This window comes from Natator depressus, chromosome 3, assembly GCF_965152275.1.
Source record: "Natator depressus isolate rNatDep1 chromosome 3, rNatDep2.hap1, whole genome shotgun sequence".
In the NCBI taxonomy this organism is placed as follows: Eukaryota; Metazoa; Chordata; order Testudines; family Cheloniidae; genus Natator; species Natator depressus.
In genome coordinates this window covers 142,508,507-142,527,691 of record NC_134236.1, presented here as the reverse complement: position 1 = coordinate 142,527,691, position 19,185 = coordinate 142,508,507, and the positions used below count along the sequence as shown (strand labels likewise).

The following is a 19,185-nucleotide window of genomic DNA, read 5'->3' as shown; positions in this document are numbered from 1 at the left end:
GAAAGGAGGAGTGGCGAGTATAAGGCATGGAGGGAGGGGTTCATAAGTGGGAGGGTCATATTAATTACGATCTGTCTTTATTATATACTCAAGCATTTTATTTTCTCTGTTTAACTACCGTGAAGAGCTCCTCAGCATGCAGTGATTAATTGATTCATAAATCATGGTGCCTTTTTATGCACAGCAGCAAAAAGAGCAGTTCTAGCAGCAGAAGCCCAAGAGCGTCATATAAACTGATGGGGAAACAACAGGGGGCTGAGATTTGATCAAGCCTCAGGCTGGTCACTTCTATTCAGTGCACAAGGGGGTCAGAGCATCAAAGTGTGTCAGAAGACAAGAGCTGTGTTGTACAGCAGCTCCCTGCTCGTCACACTGCCGTGAAGAATCAGGAAAAATGGGGAAACACAGTTGTCAAATTTTATTTTCCAGCCCACAGAATGTCCACCATAGCTATGGCTGCATATCGAATAAACTAGCTTATCCATTTCAACTGCAATATAGGAGGTTTTCACCCCCTTCATTTACATCCAGGTAATGCAGAAAGGGAATCTGTACGTTCACCACAGTGCTTGAGAAAAGCTCTCTATGTAGCAAGATTAAGATCTTGGTCTTATTTCGATTTGCTTGATATGTACCAGGGAAACACCCTGACAGTTCTACCTTCCTCTAGCTAGTGAGACAGAGCTCGTTATTGTTCTTTGAAAGTTAACCACCCCTTAGGCAATTGGGCTAGAACCCAAAGTAATTATATACAGTGCTCAGATCCAGCAGCAGTACAGCATGGAAATTCCTGGACACTATAATAAGTATTCCAAGGAAATAAGGTCATTTCTAAAGTAAGCAAATGTCAGAAAGATATAAATAATATTCAAGTAGCACGGTGGCTTTAAGAGATACTGAGCGTCAATTACTTCAGCTTCATCTCAGTGTTAAAACAAACATTAGATCATTCTGATATAATAAACAGAGTGAGAAAGGAAGATCTCTCCTCTTCCTGAGGAGGAACTAGGAAGATGGGCTCAACTTTGGATTTTTGATCCTTATGTATGGTCTTGCCATTCTGACAAGAGTCCACTGGATAGCTCTGCATTGGTTTCAGGACACGAAATATAAAAAACATAATATAAAAAAAACAAAAGACATACAGATGCTAGAAAAATGTGTCACTAGGCAAACTAATACCCCAAACATTAATCAGATTTGAGTGGACTAAAGTCTGTTCTCATATCGTGATCTCTAAGTGGATGCTGGCTTAAAAATATTAGTCTTGACTCATTTTTGTTCTTCTGCATTGGCAGATCTGTTGCAATGTTGTGCCAGGAAAGGAAAGTCTGACTGGGCCGATGGACCCTATACTGCCTCTGACACGGAGGACGTTAAAACTCCATTCTCAGAGAGACACCCATGCAAACACTTGAGATTTCAAGGAAACAGCTGCATGACAACTGTGGCTTCAGCATTCCATCAGCAAGCAATCTGCAGGAGTTCCCTGGATGAATGCTGGTTATTTTAATAAGCAGCAAGTAACTGGTCCCATAGGTGTGTATTCACTAGGGATGGACGAACCTCAAAAGAAGTTTATGTTCACTGCAAGAAGCACCAGGAGCCTGAAAGGCTATCCATATTATCAGAACTGTTGGGGTCTGCAAAACAGCACTAAATCTCATAACAGCAGGTTTGCTTGAGAGTTTTCAGGTTGGGCTAGAAATACCAGGGCATTTTGGCACTTGTTCCCAGTCCTGGCTGGAATACAGGAGTGCAGCGCTCCAAAACCGAAATATAACAAAAGATTCACCATTCCTTTTGTCTGAATCACAAAAAGGACTTCGTTTGAGTTCAGGGCGAAGGTTCAGGATGGCTTTTATTGCAGCAAACCTGGTTCACCCATCCCCAGTATAAACAGCATTGTAGTATGGGTACCTAGTTGACACTGAACAGGTGAAGAAGCTAAAGGAGTCTGAAGGCATCAGGAGATCAGTCACAATGAAAACTGCAACTCAAGTGAGTAAACTGATAACAGCTAGGCAGGCAGGCAGGCAGGCAGGCAGGCAATCTAAACTGTGCACACTGTCAGCTTATGGAAAACATGCTCTTATTACGGTTACCTTCCCCTCTTTGTCCCATCCTGTTTATGTTACATGATTCCTATTATTTGTATTATATTGATGCCTTGAGGCCCCAGCTGAGCCCACAACCCATCATCCAAATGGACAAGACAAAACACAGTGGGGTAAAGTAAGGAGTATTATCCTCATTTTACACATGAGAAATTGAGGCAGAGAGAGATTAAAATTTGTCCAAAGAGATTACAGAGCCAGGATTTGAACTCACATACCCCAAATCCCTGGCCAGTGAATTGTAAGCTTTTTTTTTTTTAAACAGCATCTAGCACAACAGCTCCCTGGTCCCTGACCAACGCCGCTAAGTATTGAAGTGATACTAATATGTCTGTGTTCACTGTGCTAACCTATCGTCCACACGCTCAGTACTCTATATTTATGTGCACCTGCAATCCTCTGATCTCCTTGTTAGGGCACACACCTGTTGTGGCTTTACTTGAACACACTGCACTGGCAATATTAATATTCACCCAGTACAATGTGGGTGTATGTCTGCCCTGATTTCAGGAAGACTTTCCTGTTCTCTTTGAATGTTGAGGATCAGGAAAGTACTTTCCTTTTATGTTTCAGACTCTTCAGCTTAAGGGACTTCTTTTCCCCTACTGTGAGCAGTTGAGCAATACCTGAAGCTTTGACTCCTGGACTAAATCCACATGAGAACGTTCCTGTTTTCTAGCTGACATCACTGTAGCTATCTCATCACAGAAAGAAAGGGAGACAGCTGTGGTCATTCCCCATTAGCAAAGCATACTGCGTCCTCTAAAAAGCACCCCATAATATGCTGATTGGGACAAACTATAGTACTTACACAGGCTAGCTACACCACTCCAGGCGAAACGTCAATCTCATCACTAAAATGGCAGCTCAAAGCCAGAAAAAAATCCCTGCTTTGTCCTAGCTGGGTTGGTGCACATCTCCCTGATCTTATAAAAGGAAACTTAAAGGATAGATTTCAACATTGAGTATGCCCAGTTGCACACCTATAATATATAATATTTTATAATATAATATAATAATAAAGGGAGGCGGCAATTATTTCAGGGCCTAGGGGCGGCAAAATCATTAATCCGCCACTGGATGGGGGTCATGCAAATAAGGAGAGAAAGACGGGCACAAATCAGATACTTGCACATGCCCAGTTAGGTATCTGTTAGACCATAGGTATGTGGAAATACCTGCTATGCGTACCAGATTTTTGCACACATATGAAAAGTATGTGCGCAACTCTGCACATCTAACTTTGAAACGCTGTCCCTACTTGTAATAATTCTGTAGTTATTCCTTAGGTTCAGCCAATTATGGTTTTAATCTTGTCTCAGTCTCTACTGAAGAAGACTCCATTCTCCAATGGGCCTAGTGTCTCTTTTATCCAGTTGTACTCTTTGACACTAATTTATAGAAGCTGCTATTAGCCTATCAGAAAGAGCAGTGGAGAGGAATTAAGAGTCACTGAGGCAGCTGGATGGTGGGGGCCATCTCCTGCTTGGAGTCACTCACAAAGTTCCACATAGAGCTTATGGTTTTAAAAAAGTACAAGCGGCAATGGCTGCTGGTATGTGATCAATCATACAAGGTGATGGATGAGGGGGAGGAGAACAAAGATCAAGGGATACACAACTCTGTCCTGGAAGAAGTGTGGTTTCCAGACTCTCTCCTCCCAGTGGGGGGGGGGGTTTGAGGGGGGTAGGAGAACTAATTAAGAAACATTGGTGGAAAGGGAGGCTCTTTCCCTGATAAAAAACAAAACAAAACACATGGTTTTCACCACTGTATAAATACACTCCAAGCACTGTCCCACTAGGCAAGTGGCTGGTTTCTGTTTAAGAAGCTCTCTTTTCTTGTGTGAAGGTAAATGCAGTGTGTTTTTCCTTCCACTAAAAAGTACCTACAAAGTCACATTCCTGACACATCTGGGATACTTTCCAAATGATTCTGCACCCCAACCTGAACACACGCGGTTTCCTAAAACTGAATGGTCTCTGAGACTTGCTGCTTTCAGCAGTCCATTGCCTGGCTGTTGGAAAAACAGCAGCTCACAACTGCTGGAATGGCAGTGCTTCGGTTGAAACAACAGGGGGTTCAAAAATAAACTCAAGTCAACGGGAGGTTTACGCGAATAAGAACTGCAGACTTTAACCCAGTGACTAGAAATTAGTAGTGTTCCACCATCACGCTGAGCAAGGTGCTGTTTGTATACAAATCAGCTGTTTTTCCTAAGTAAGGGGTTGGTTTATTTGAACACTCTGAAGGAGAAGGATCTGTCCACAACCTCCAGTCATGAGGGAGATGGGCCAATAAAAACACGTTATACAGGCATGAGGGTGGTATAACACACAGGTGGTCCTCCCCTTTCCTGCTGCTCCCCGTGCTTCCTCCTTCCCCCACACAAATGACCAACCCACTTCCTTCTCCTGTCTTCTGCACAAAGGAAACTCCCCTCTCCTCCTACTTCTCTCATCCCCCACAAGGGAACTGCCCCCTCCCTTAGGAATCCCCATTATGCTTTCCCATAGCTGAGGAACTCCCCCTTTCTCCACTAAGATTTTCCCTTCCTCCAGCCCTTCCCTGGGCCTCCTTCATAAAGGAGAAAAAGAGGCTGAGGAGAAGAAGAGAGCAAAGTAAGGGATCCCCAGTAGGAGGGCCAGAAGTAGGAGACTTGGGGAAAAGAAAAAAAGGCTTTTACAATATGCTGGTTTCAGTGAGACTCCAGACTGCCTCCTTAAAGGGCTGGTGTCTTATTGGCCCCAGCCGGTAATACAACCTTTGTTCTCTGTTCCTCTGGTCTCTCCACATCCAACCTCTTCAGTGGCTCTCCACCAACTCTACTCCTGTCCCTCTGCCCTCCCCTGGTCAGACAGAACTCCTACATCTGCTTTGCACTGGGGGCTCCATTCTCCTTTTGCAGGAAGTCAATGGCAGTTACTTGTACATTGGGAAGAATTGGGTCCCAAAAGTACAAACTGGAAACAGGAATTATATGGGGGCTTCAAACTCATTCTTCTCAGAGGAAACTCTAAAATCCTAACCCCGCCAGTGCTGTCACATGTAAATTTAAACTAAGACACGCTGCACATCCTAATAGTTTCCAGCGTCATTTCTCTAAGTGACATATACTAGTAAGATCTGCACAACATACATATTTTAATACAGATAGTCTAAGCTGTGGCTTACTCATGTACTTACACTTACTTCAAAGATGTGAGCAAATAAGCCCACTTTGCACCCCAAAAAGTGCTCCGTTGCTTTGGGTACTCAGACTTATTACCTGAAAATTACTAACCAAGTCCTACTTCAGCAGCTTTCAGCACCAGAATAAAAGCAGGAAGGAGGAGAAAAACAGAAGAAAGGTTATAAAAGGAGAATAGGGAGGAGGGAAAAAAGAAGCGGGGGGAGGATAATTGTTTTGTGGGCTGGCTTGAGGCTCTGAGGATGGATCAGCAGTAACAGGCTCACAGCTGTACACATCTGGCACACAGGTGTTTGCATATTATTTGCTAGCTAGACAGCAGCCAGATTTTTAATTGGGGTGGGAAGAAAAGATGGCAATACCAGCAGGGAAATCTAAAGGTACAATCAATAGGGCAAATCCAAATCCTGTCCATTCATCCGTGCCCTGAAGTCGAGTGAAGCTCTGTAGCCCAGCCTGACTCTGGCCACAGAGTGTGTGCGGTATCCTGAGGGCTACTCGGCAGCCAGACACAAGCCCTTGCTGAGAGCCTGGAATTTGTCAACAGCCTCTTTACAGCATGGACATCAGAACCAGTCAGTTTTCCAGTAGTAGTCTCACTAATGCTATATACAGTGATGCTACCACCTCCCAACTTCAGTTCAATATTTCCCTGCTTACACATCCAAGGACTGCATTTGCCCTCTCAGCCACCAGAGCACACTACGAGCTCATGATCAGTTGATTATCCACTGTGGCCCCGAAGTCCTTTTCTGCATTACTGTTTTCCAAAATACAGTCCCTCATCCTACAAGTACAACCTACATTCTTGGTTCCTAGAGGTATGACCTTCACATTTAGCTGCACTAAAGTGTATGTTGTTGAAGTGAGCGCAGTTTATCATGCAATCCAGATCACCTGTCTTTATCACTACCACTCCACCAGTTTTTGTATCATCTGAAAACTTTACTAGTAATGATTTTGTTTTAGTTCATAACATTCATGAAAATATTGTGAGATACCACTACAAAACCCTGGACAATGATTTCCCACTTACAATTACTTTTTGAGATCTATTAATTAGCCACATTTTAATCCATTTACTATTTGCTGCATTCATTTCTTATAATGCTAATTTTTTTAATCAAATGCCGTACAGGTGTCTAAGTATATTATGTCAACCCAGTTACTTTATCAACCAAACTTGTAATCATATAAAAAAAATATACAATCAAGTTTGTCTGACAAGAGCTATTTTCCATAAAAACATGTTGATTGGCATTAAAGAATTAAATGATGGTTAGCATAGTCAGGATTTCCATGATTTTAACTCGGATCAATGTCAAGCTAACTGTCCATGGTTACCTGGGTCACCACTTTTAAAATACTGGAACATTAGCTCTTTCTAGTCCCCGGGGATTTGCCTATTATTCCAAGATTTATTAAAGATCAATATTAGTGGCCCGATAGAGGCTGTTTAAGTATGAATGCCACAGGACAGTTACACTGGTGTATCTCCTTTTTTTCAAATTTAGTTTGTTTTTCTCATGAGAGAGATCCTACAGTTTCCTGATGAGCGTCAGCACCAGGCTACTACTGACATCATAACCAGGGTATGTCTATGTGGCAGCTATAGGTGTAATTTCCAGGCTGGGTAGAGGTAAATAGCAGCGTAGCCTAGCCACGCAAGCACATACCTAGGATCTCGAATGGGATTGTACTCAGCCAGCTAGCCTGAGTCACCACCCATGCCACTGTGGCTATATTGCGGCTTTTTAGTGCACGAGTTTGATCAAAGGTAGTGTGTACACAGCTACCCCTGCTGGAAGTTACACCTCCAGTTGCAGTGCAGACATGTGTCCAGTCCAGTGACTTCCCAAATGACCATGTCACATGCTTGCAGGATGATAGCCAAACAGATCATGAAACTACAAAGAGTGAAGGTGAGAACAACATTGGTCTTTCCTACCTACTGCTCTCCAACATAAGCATGTGCACATGTGTATAGTTCCAGTAGCCTCATGGGACATTTCTAGAAAGCCAGAACCTTCTGTAACTGATGTAAGCCAGTTGTTTTGTTCACACACAGTGTTACTTGTCGATTCAAAAACACTCGTGATGCTTCAGGAGACAATTACTGTTTATTTCATCATAACCTTCTTGCCTCTCAAGAGAGCTACCAAGCAGAGAACGGCTGTATCTAATCTGGCTTCAACTTCCAGTACATCTACAACCAAGTGTTAATAATTGGAAAAAACCCTCAGGCGATTCAGGAGTCAGAAAAGCTACTCTCTCTTCCAATTAGGCCTCCTCCTCACCCATCCAGGATATGTACTGTAGTGACATTTCCTGTACATTCCTAGCTTTTGCCCTTATGTTTCTCTTCCCACACTGAGCAACCCTTGCATCAGAAGTTTGCTTATGAATGAATGGTAGCTTTTGGGGGTTTTTTTAAAACAGTGATCTAAACAAACTGATTTATGTTGTCGCCAGCTTCTGTAAGGGGTGAATAGACTGGTTTACACCTTTTCTTTCTTCTCTCCTCTCTTTAGTTTTCTTTTACTGGCTTTTCCTATGGAAACACACACTGTGTAGCTAATTTCCACATCTCACTTTGAGGTTCAGAACTGATCTCATTCACCATATCCTCCTCCCTTCATTAGTCTCTGCTACACGTGCCTCTATCAGCTATCAGACTGTGGCCTCTCTCCCACTTTTCTTTCCTGGCACCAAGTCACTATCAAGCTTGATAGGTAACTAGATGGGAAGGTCAGGGGATGGCTTGGGTAGAATAGCATTGGTACAACACTTACATTCAGTGCTACAGATCTTTATTGAATATACTCCCGTGGTTAAGTCCCACTACATAATAACATATGGGACCGGATTCATTCCGAGGGCTGCACCCACAGAAACAAGTGCAACCTAGTGAGCAAAAATGGGATACCATGGTGCAATCTGCCTATTACTGAAGAAGTGGCCAGCATAGTCTGGAAATGTGCTGATTGAGAACCTTTGGACTCCTACATATAAACTAAAGCTGTTCCCTCCTAGCTGAACTGCCAGAAGAGGGGTGAATACCTCCCTCCAGTGCAACTATCCCTGAAGGCACAAGTGATTAAATATTGCACTTCCTGAAGCCATGGGGATGAATTTGGCATACACACTGCAGATTAGAGAGGAAACCGACTTATACCGGGCTCATGGCTGCAGTATCCGAGCATCTTCCAGTAATGCTTTAAGCAACGTGATTATTATCTGTCACGTTTGTTCTCTCATCCTCTCCCCAAGATGAGTAGCGTGTGCAGTGGAGGATCTTGTTTTGGTAGGGTTTTTTGGTATTGCTTAAATATATATGCTATGTATTTACTTTAGGGCTTGTCTTTACAGAGACTTAGAGCGCAGCAAGCTGCGGTGTACATCTACTGTGGATCAGCTTGCTGGCCACTCTACAGCAATAGATCAAAACACACTAGGGAACTTATAGTGCATGGCAGCAGGGTCCACACAACCACCTAGGGCACAACAAGCTGGTGTGCTGTACATTTACACCCCAGCTTGCCATGCGCTAAGTCTCTGTATAGATAACCCCTTGGAGAAGACAGGTCACAGAAATGCACTTTGGACTTGGAGCGGAAGATGGTGAGATTTGAGAGTGTCCACACTGGGGTTTAATGCAGTTTAACTAATCCACTTCAAATTCACACTGATAGACTATGCCCTCACTAGCTGCACAGCTGTAGGCCTTCAGTGTAGACACTCACTACAGTGGCAGGAGGGGTTCTACCGTCACTGTACTTAATGCACCCCCCTGTGAGTTGGAAGAATTCTTCTGCTGACCTAGCTACCATTGGTCTACGGCTGTCCACACTGGGGTTAGGCCAGTTTAACTACGTCGCTCAGGGATGTGGATCTTTCACACCCAAGCAACATACTGGTCAACTTAACTTTTTAAATGTAAATTTAGCCTTATTTTTCATTCAGATTAATTTTCTTCAGTGTCCTCATGTAGACAAACCCTGAGGCTGAGCAGTCCTAAAGAGGGAACCCTAGAAACAGCCACGGCTAGGGAGAAAGCTGGGGCTGAAGTTTGTTAATAAATCCAAACCAAAGACCTGTGTTTGGGATCAGAAGGGAATTCCATAACTATTTTCAGTCGGCAGAAACTAATGAACACTATGCTGTGCTTCAGAGAGGGATATTCTATCAGAGACTTCATCAGGGAAAACAGACATAACAGCAACTCCACAGGTAGCAGTAACAAACGGCCCTTCTTGCCCAAATTGAATTGATGTTCTATACTCTTCATTCAGGAGACTGAGGGCTTGTGTACGCTACCGGCTGGATCGATGGGCAGCGATTGATCCAGCGGGAGTTGATTTATCGTGTCTACTATAAAAGCGATAAATTGACCACCAATCACTAACATCAACTCCGATACTCCACCTTAACAAGAAGCACAAGGGAAATCGACGGAAGAACGTCTCCCATCGACACATCGCAGTGAAGACACCACGGTAAGTAGATCTAAGTACGTCTAAGTACTTCGACTTAGACCAATGAATCCCCTCCCCACCCCCCGTACGAATGAACGTAGCTGAAGTTGCTTAACTTAGACCAATGAATCCCCTCCCCACCCCCCGTAGTGTAGATCAACCAGGAGAATAAACTTTGCTCCTGACCATGAGCAGTGGAGTGGGGAGATGGTAAATACTTCACAGGAATAACTCTCTCTCTCTCCTTGTACACAATGCACACCACGTCTCCTTTCTGGTGTGAACGATGAGCACAGAGATTGCATTGTTAAAAAAATAATTAAGTGTGGAATTAGGAATGCCTCTGTATAGCATTGTGGTTTTCAAACTGTGGTCTGTGGAGCGTTCCAGGTGGCCTACACGTCTGCTTTCATCGCTATGGCAAAACAGCTGTCTGTCAGTCTGCAAGCAGTTGTAGCCCAACCAGGACTGTTTTAGGATTTCCAACAACTTTTTAGCCCAACCAAACTCAAAAAAACAAGCACTTCTCTGCATCCTGTGCAGCTGCTTCATGCCTTCTACGTCAGGTATTCCTTTGATGTGAATTCACCCAGGATCAAATTAGTGGGGTGGGGGGTTAGCGAACACACAGGAGGACAAAACCAAAAGCATAAAGCAACCTGTAGAGATTAGAGCAGTTGAGGCTCCAGGCAATGAGGGAAGATATTGTACAACTATATAAACCATTTAACACCCCAGGGCAGGAAATCATTAAAAAGGGGAGAGATGTAAACCGCAGCACTATCCATCTCATTAAAGCCATTTGATTTCCATGTAGTCTCCTTAACACTGTGCTAACATTACTTGTTCCATGTAAACAAACACTAGTTTAAAATATATGTAACATCACACAGCTGCAGACATGAAGGTTGCATGGCCTGCTCCCAGTCCTACACAATTGTGTAGCTGCAGGAACAAGATGTGAAATTGGGACTGAGACATTAGGGAACCATCTATGATCTCCTTTAAGTAACCAAGATACACTGGTGTATCCAAACAGAAGCAGTTTTACACAAGGATAAGAGCGTAATGCAGCTACTGTTACTAAACCAGATGTGATACAGTAATATCACTAACACCACATATTGTAGTAGTGCCTAAAAGACAACCAAATTAAGGGTCCATTGTACTAGGCACTGCACAGTCTCTTCCCAAAGAGCTGATAGTCTAAAACATAGCGTAAGTAAATACATGATGGTGTGGTATGACATAGGTATTTATGACACTTGTTTGAAACATCCTGCTTAACTCACACCTGGCTTTGCCATGCCTGAATAACGAATCCATCCCAGACTGATGTTGTTAAATCTTAGCATGTTGTGTGTGTTACTTGCATTTTGCTACTCAAATCCTATGACTATATTATGCATTATTACTATTATCGTTATCATTAAGGGGAATTGAGCAAGAAAATCCCTATGCAACAATGAAATTTTATTTTAACATTTTTAAATTATCTTGGAGGAGATTACACTTGCATATGAAAGCTTTTTAATCTTTAATGTGGTATTAGATGATGCAGTTTGTATTTAGAGCGGGTTCTATTAACATAATTATATTAAGGGTTTGTTAATGATCTAATTATTAAATTGCCTAATGATAGTTATTTTTTCTTTATTTATGTGCACACAATAAATTAAATGTAATTATTTGCCTGTGATCCCTGGAACCCCCAAAATGAGATGTGGCATATCAAAGGGGCTTTCTTGAGGAGTGAAATTTTAACGTGGAAACACATTGCTCTGCCTCTATCCCTAAACAGCTAGCAGCTTGCCAATCGATGCCTGTAGTGAGATCAGAGAAATGCCCATACCCCATACAAACCTCTCCGCCTCTAAAATATTTAACATATGAAAGATGAATAAAAACTAAAACTTAAAAAAAAAGGTTGGAACATCATACAGAAATTTAGGCCCCATCCTGCAAGATACTGAGTGCCCTCAACTTTCACTGAAGTCAGTATAAACTAAAGACACTCAGCGCCTGGCAGGATAGGGCCCTAAAGTAGCAATGAAGAGATTATACTCTGTTTCAACACCAGTCCAGCAATCATGAATGTGAGTAGCCCCACTGATTCCAATGAAAATATTCCCAGGAGCTCAGTTATGTGCATATTTCTTTCCAAGATCAGGGCTTTGGCCCTGTCTGCACAATTTTTCTACTGGTTTAACTGTTTTGATTAAGGGTGATATTAGAGTAGATTACACTTGCTGAAAAGTCATGCTGGTAACAATTCCTAGGGTAGACCCAGTTATAATGGTATAGCCTATTTCCCTTACCCTAAGAAGCTACAACAGTTGATACGCACCAGCATAGGTGCATCCACACTAGGGGGAAATGTACCACTTTAACTATACCCATATACCTGCCAGCTTCATGTGTGACATTCTACGAAAGATGTATAATGAGCTAAATTGCATCCTTGCAAATCCTTTGCATATGATCATAAACTTTGTCTTATGATCAACAGACCCTGCCCCGACCAGCGGTGGGGCAGGATATGGGGCTGTGGAGAACTTGGCAGCTATGGTAGGGATACAAGGAATGGTGGCTGCTAGGGTAGCTGTGTGGGTACATGCTGGAAGATGTCTGTAGAGAGGTGGGTACTGGAAGGTGCTTGGATCACAGGGTAGATGACCTTGTGGCAGCCTTCTGGCCTATGGCTCTACAGGAGGGGGTCTGGAACTGCTGACAGGTGTCTGGAGTGCTGGATGTACCTTGGTGGGACGGTGGGGGTTGTCTGGCTGGAAGACTGGCTGGAGGACAGTGGGTGAGGGGAAGGCTGTCTGTGGGGCACCTGGTGCCAGCACTGAATCATAGAATATCAGGGTTGGAAGGGACCTCAGGAGGCCATCTAGTCCAACCCCCTGCTCAAAGCAGGACCAATCCCCAATTAAATCATCCCAGCCAGGGCTTTGTCAAGCCTGACCTTAAAAACTTCTAAGGAAGGAGATTCTACCACCTCCCTAGGTAACGCATTCCAGTGTTTCACCACCCTCCTAGTGAAAAAGTTTTTCCTAATATCCAACCTAAACCTCCCCCACTGCAACTTGAGACCATTACTCCTTGTCCTGTCATCTTCTACCACTGAGAATAGTCTAGAACCATCCTCTTTGGAACCACCTCTCAGGTAGTTGAAAGCAGCTATCAAATCCCCCCTCATTCTTCTCTTCTGCAGACTAAACAATCCCAGTTCCCTCAGCCTCTCCTCATAAGTCATGTATTCCAGACCCCTAATCATTTTTGTTGCCCTTCGCTGGACTCTCTCCAATTTATCCACATCCTTCTTGTAGTGTGGGGCCCAAAACTGGACACAGTACTCCAGATGAGGCCTCACCAATGTCGAATAGAGGGGAACGATCACGTCCCTCGATCTGCTCGCTATGCCCCTACTTATACATCCCAAAATGCCATTGGCCTTCTTGGCAACAAGGGCACACTGCTGACTCATATCCAGCTTCTCGTCCACTGTAACCCCTAGGTCCTTTTCCGCAGAACTGCTGCCTAGCCATTTGGTCCCTAGTCTGTAGCTGTGCATTGGGTTCTTCCGTCCTAAGTGCAGGACCCTGCACTTATCCTTATTGAACCTCATCAGGTTTCTTTTGGTCCAATCCTCCAATTTGTCCAGGTCCCTCTGTATCCTATCTCTGCCCTCCAACGTATCTACCACTCCTCCCAGTTTAGTATCATCCGCAAATTTGCTAAGAGTGCAATCCACACCATCCTCCAGATCATTTATGAAGATATTGAACAAAACCAGCCCCAGGACCGACCCCTGGGGCACTCCACTTGACACCGGCTGCCAACTAGACATGGAGCCATTGATCACTACCTGTTGAGCCCGACAATCTAGCCAACTTTCTACCCATCTTATAGTACATTCATCCAGCCCATACTTCCTTAACTTGCTGACAAGAATACTGTGGGAGACAGTGTCAAAAGCTTTGCTAAAGTCAAGAAACAATACATCCACTGCTTTCCCTTCATCCACAGAATCAGTAATCTCATCATAGAAGGCGATTAGATTAGTCAGGCATGACCTTCCCTTGGTGAATCCATGCTGACTGTTCCTGATCACTTTCGTCTCCTCTAAGTGCTTCAGAATTGATTCCTTGAGGACCTGCTCCATGATTTTTCCGGGGACTGAGGTGAGGCTGACCGGCCTGTAGTTCCCAGGATCCTCCTTCTTTCCTTTTTTAAAGATTGGCACTACATTAGCCTTTTTCCAGTCATCTGGGACTTCCCCCGTTCGCCACGAGTTTTCAAAGATAATGGCCAATGGCTCTGCAATCACAGCCGCCAATTCCTTTAGCACTCTCGGATGCAACTTGTCCGGCCCCATGGACTTGTGCACGTCCAGCTTTTCTAAATAGTCCCTAACCACCTCTTTCTCCACAGAGGGCTGGCCATCTACTCCCCATGTTGCGATGCCCAGCGCAGCAGTCTGGGAGCTGTCCTTGTCAGTGAAGACAGAGGCAAAAAAAGCATTGAGCACATTAGCTTTTTCCACATCCTCTGTCACTAGGTTGCCTCCCTCATTCAGTAAGGGGCCCACACTTTCCTTGGCTTTCTTCTTGTTGCCAACATACCTGAAGAAACCCTTCTTGTTACTCTTGACATCTCTTGCTAGCTGCAGCTCCAGGTGCAATTTGGCCCTCCTGATTTCATTCCTACATGCCCGAGCAATATTTTTATACTCTTCCCTGGTCATATGTCCAACCTTCCACTTCTTGTAAGCTTCTTTTTTATGTTTAAGATCCGCTAGGATTTCACCATTAAGCCAAGCTGGTCGCCTGCCATATTTACTATTCTTGAACCCCCACCTCTCCCCTCTGCAGCTATTGCTATGGCCACCTATACCCCCTCTTCTGCTCCTTGCCACTAACATTATGAGGGCTCTGCAACACAGCAGGGCTTTCAATTGCATTTGGGTTTTTAACTATTTAGCAATTCATTACACATTTCTCCATTCCATCGTATATGAAACTTTTAACTACTAGTTGTCACAAGATCCCGTTCTCCTGGACCCTCGTAAAACCCCAAGGCCTCCAGCCTGTGACTAAATGCAGGATATGAATGGTCTCACCTGAAAAGTCTTCTCAGCAGGGACTCAGTGAGAGAGCATTCAGAGCTGAGCAAGGCCAGACTCTTCCCATTCCCCAAGCTTTCTTCCCCGACGTGTGCATGGACATCCCCCCCCCCCACACACACACACACACCATGCCAGCAAGTCTTTGATACTGAGCATAAGGATGAGCCATGTAATGAGCTCTCGCTACCGATCAGCACGGTGTTGCTGGCCCTATGTCACTGATCTACAAGTGTGGGCTGAAAACATTACCTCCCCTTAGCCCCTCCGCAGCTCACGTTCTGTCCTGAATAAACCACTGAATAAACCACCCAAAAGGGGATCAGCCTCTTGACTTGTGTGGTCTGACGAGGGATAAGATTACAAATCTTTTCCCAAGTACTCCCCTAGTGACCCATCCAAAAAAAGAAAAGAAAAGAAAAGAAAAATCTAGCCTGGTAACATTACCCAACCTGCAAATCAAAATACACTCTTACTTGGGTTACAGTGTCAGCTGAAAAGCCCTCTAATCAATGGGGAGGAGAATAGGCTTCCAACCCTTTGAAAAGGGTAAACTTTAAAGTCACTGATCATTACTTCAGACTAATGCCGTGTTCCCTGTGTACCCCAGTCACAGACTAATCAATAGGGAAATACGAATGTCATCTGAAAGGAAGGTGCTTTTAGTTCTCAAGCTAGCCTTGGGCACTGCTGCAACGCTCTTGAAATCTACTGATTGGAGCTACCCACTCTTCGCTTCTCCAAGGGCATCTCTTGCAATTAATCTAGCATTCTGAAACAGCAACTCTCTTTAAGTTTAAGTGGCTCCAGGTTCTCCTCCACTGACTCCATTCTATAGGCACTGAAGTCAAACTTGCCACACAACGCTCCTTTTAGGAAAAAGTTAAAACATCCCTCCTGAAATGAAAATGGATTTTGTGGTCAACAAAAAATATCCAGTGGCTTCATGAAGCATTTTATAAAAATTCCAGTAATCTGTTGATTACGGATCATATACAATACAGCATCCCTGCTGCAGAACTCATCCAACCTGAAATATCACTTCTCATTATGCATCTATTGATGGACTGACTGACATTTGCATTCGCTTTCAAGTATCAAAGCTGATGCTGTCTAAATCCAGGCTATATGTGGCAGAGTCTTTTAAACTTTATCACCACCTATAAAGAAGAGTATAGGGGAAGGGAGTGCATGTGCACATGCATTACTTGTACTTCCCCTAATCTGTTTCTTTTTAGCTGAATGTCTACAAATAAATAAATAGGAGTCCAGAAACATAGTAAAGAAATCCAGATTATTTTGTAAAACAGACAAAACAGCAAGTACATCATCTCATCTTGCCTATAGATCCATTCCCAGAGCCTGGGTCACACGTGTTTGTGTTAAAGATTATTCTCTATTTACACTTCCCTGCACATCTCAAATCCCTCTGGCTCAAACACACAGTGCTATTGCCTCATTTACGATTATTTTTTCCAGCCGGCTGCTTTGTTCTCCACTGAAAATAAACAGGGACAGGCTGATCAACGTAGCACATTTAAAATGGGACCTCAGTATTTCTAGAACATAAAGGCCCCATTGGTGGAGTATGTGGGGGGGGACGGGGGGTTGAGACCTCTTAGAATTGTTATCCTGATTTCAATTTATTCCTGCTGATGGAACTGAACAAGGGCTCACAAAATGATCAGTGAAAGGGAAGAGTGACACACAGTTCAGAAAGAGCTAAGTAAGCATTAGGGGCTTGAGCCAATCCCACTCAAGTCAATGAGTTTTAGACCAGGCCCTACCTCGCTCCACACAAACCAGCTAAAGTCCCTGAGTTAAGGGAACTGCTCTGGCAGGACACAGCTGTAACAAAGCACAGGGCAGTGATGGTCACATGCCCCAAATTAAAGTCAGTTCTGATTGTGTTTCTTGGGTTTAAATTCCCCCCTCCCCCCCCCCAAAACCCCCCAAAACATACTGTATACCTATGAACATCTAATGGCCTAGATTCAGCCAGGGTTTATGATGGTATAAGGCTTAAGCTATGGCAGAGAGGGCTCTGGGATTGAAATCTACCAGTGGGAGATGGCAGAAACAGAAAGACTACAATGTCTTCTTTCACCGCCCCGTGGGGACTGGTGCTGCCCAGTAAACTAGCCTGGGGGTGGCACTGTGCAGAAAGGAGACTTGGCCAGAAAGTGCTAGTTCAGCGCTGCCCCTCAGCAGCCTCCATCACTGGAAGGTCTATGTTTCCCCAACTAAAGCTATGTCCCTCCCTTCCCCAACAGGAACCTCAAGGGAGGGCAGCATAACACTACTGTACCTAATGTGCCTCAGGGTGAATCCCCTCCTTGGCACAGGAGGCTTTGTTGGCACTGCGAGGTGTAATTTATACAGCCCTTCCCAAGCACTTGTGAATTGGGCGTAATATGGGCTATCACTTTCCATGTGGGGCGGCAAACAGCAGAGAGGCTAACAGAGGGAGTTTGCCTGGGAGTTTGCCCGGGGAGAGCCCACAGCGGCTTACATCTTGCCGGCTTCTCTGAGTAGTTACTACAACTCCTGAGGAAGCTCATAGAAGGAAGGTAATATGGATGGGGAGCGTACAGCTGTTGTGACCTGCACTGGATGTGCCATGTTTGTCTTTCTTCCATAGGACAGAAGTGACTTTGTCTGTACAAAGTGCAAGCTGGTCTCCATATTGGAAGAGAAGGTTCAATGTCTGGAGAAACAAATATCGACCCTGCGTTGCATAAGACAAACTGAAGATTTCCTGGACAGATGTCAGGATAGGCTTCTACGGGCACAATGTTCTGAAGATTCAGAGCAGGCTGTGCAGCGGGGACAGGAGGACAGTGAAGAAATTTGGCAGCATGTGACCTCCAGAAGAGGAAAGGGGAGCATCCATATACCAGCAGCGCAGATACAGGTAAGCAACAGTTTTCATGTTCTCTCCACAGGTACTAATCCAGAGAGTGGACTAGATGATACATCTGAGGGAAGGGAACAGAAGGAGACTCTGCCGATTGGAAGGCATGAGATGCACTGTCCTAGGGATGGGGGTTTCACGACCACCGCTCCGAAGAGGAGGAGGCGGGTGGTGGTGGTGGGGACTCCCTCCTCAGGGGGACTGAGTCATCTATCTGCCGCCCCGACCGGGAAAACCAAGAAGCCTGCTGCTTGCCAGGAGCTAGGATTCACGATGTGATGGAGAGACTGCCAAGACTCATCAAGCTCTTGGATCGCTACCCCTTCCTGCTTCTCCACGTGGTCACCAATGATACTGCCAAGAATGACCTTGAGCGGATCGCTGTGGACTACATGGCGCTGGGAAGAAGGATAAAGGAGTTTGAGGCGCAAGTGGTGTTTTCGTCCATCCTCCCCGTAGAAGGAAAAGGCCTGGGTAGAGACCGTTGAATCGTGGAAGTCAACAAATGGCTACGCAGGTGGTATCGGAGAGAAGGCTTTGGATTTTTTGATCATGGGATAGTGTTCCAAGAAGGAGGAGTGCCAGGCAGAGACGGGCTCCACCTAACGAAGAGAGGGAAGAGCATCTTCAGAAGCAGGCTGGGTAACCTAGTGAGGAGGGCTTTAAACTAGGTTCACCGGGAGAAGGAGGACAAAGCCCTGAGGTAAGTGGGGATTTGGGATACCAGGAGGAAGCACAAGCAGAAGAACGCGAAAGGGGCGGGCTCCTGCCTCATACTAAGAAAGCAGGACAAACAGCAAGTTATCTCAAGTGCCTATACACAAATGCAAGAAGCCTGGGAAACAAGCAGGGAGAACCAGAAGTCCTGGCACAGTCAAGGAACTATGATGTGACTGGAATAACAGAGACTTGGTGGGATAACTCACATGACTGGAGTACTGTCATGGATGGATATAAACTGTTCAGGAAGGACAGGCAGGGCAGAAAGGGTGGGGGAGTTGCACTGTATGTAAGAGAGCAGTATGACTGCTCAGAGCTCCGGTATGAAACTGCAGAAAAACCTGAGTGTCTCTGGATTAAGTTTAGAAGCGTGAGCAACAAGGGTGATGTCGTGGTGGGAGTCTGCTATAGACCACCAGATCAGGGGGATGAGGTGGACGAGGCTTTCTTCCGGCAACTAACAGAAGTTACTAGATCGCAGGCCCTGGTTCTCATGGGAGACTTCAATCACCCTGATATCTGCTGGGAGAGCAATACAGCAGTGCACAGACAATCCAGGAAGTTTTTGGAAAATGTAGGGGACAATTTCCTGGTGCAAGTGCTGGAGGAACCAACTAGGGGCAGAGCTCTTCTTGACCTGC

The 19,185-nt window shown here is 44.7% G+C and overlaps 1 protein-coding gene across 1 annotated transcript in view; it reads right to left on the bottom strand.

The window, feature by feature from the left end:
* Positions 1-19,185, bottom strand: part of KIF26B (kinesin family member 26B) — a 423,104-nt gene that overhangs the window by 293,312 nt on the left and 110,607 nt on the right. The gene's annotated exons all lie outside the window — the stretch shown is intronic.